General features: G+C 69.1%; 1 protein-coding gene across 1 annotated transcript in view; it reads left to right on the top strand.

Moving 5' to 3' along the window:
- Positions 1-6: 6 nt before the first annotated feature.
- Positions 7-275, top strand: part of ASUN (asunder spermatogenesis regulator) — an 18373-nt gene continuing 18104 nt past the window's right edge. The window contains exon 1 of the mRNA XM_010144314.1: positions 7-13. The gene's annotated coding sequence lies outside the window, so the exon portion shown is untranslated. The remainder of the gene's footprint in view (positions 14-275) is intronic.

The following is a 275-nucleotide window of genomic DNA, read 5'->3' on the forward strand; positions in this document are numbered from 1 at the left end:
GGAGCCGGCCCAGGTGAGGAACACTTCCCTTTCTCTCCCTCGCCCCCGTCTGCAGGTGGCCGGGAAGAGACCCTACCTTCTCCGGACCCCGTAGGTCGACTGTGGCCGGCGCGTCCCGCTTGCGTGCCCTTGAGGAGCCAGCGTGGCTTCCCCGGCTCCTCAGGCTCTCTGCTAGGCTAAATGCAGGGTGCGGGCTCTTGAGCTGGGCCCCCGGCGCTGGACTGACCCAGGCTGCGGCCGGCCTTGGCTTCTGCCGAAAGGGGGGTAGGGTGGAC

This window comes from Buceros rhinoceros, unplaced genomic scaffold (genome assembly GCF_000710305.1).
Source record: "Buceros rhinoceros silvestris isolate BGI_N320 unplaced genomic scaffold, ASM71030v1 scaffold43739, whole genome shotgun sequence".
NCBI lineage: Eukaryota > Metazoa > Chordata > Aves > Bucerotiformes > Bucerotidae > Buceros > Buceros rhinoceros.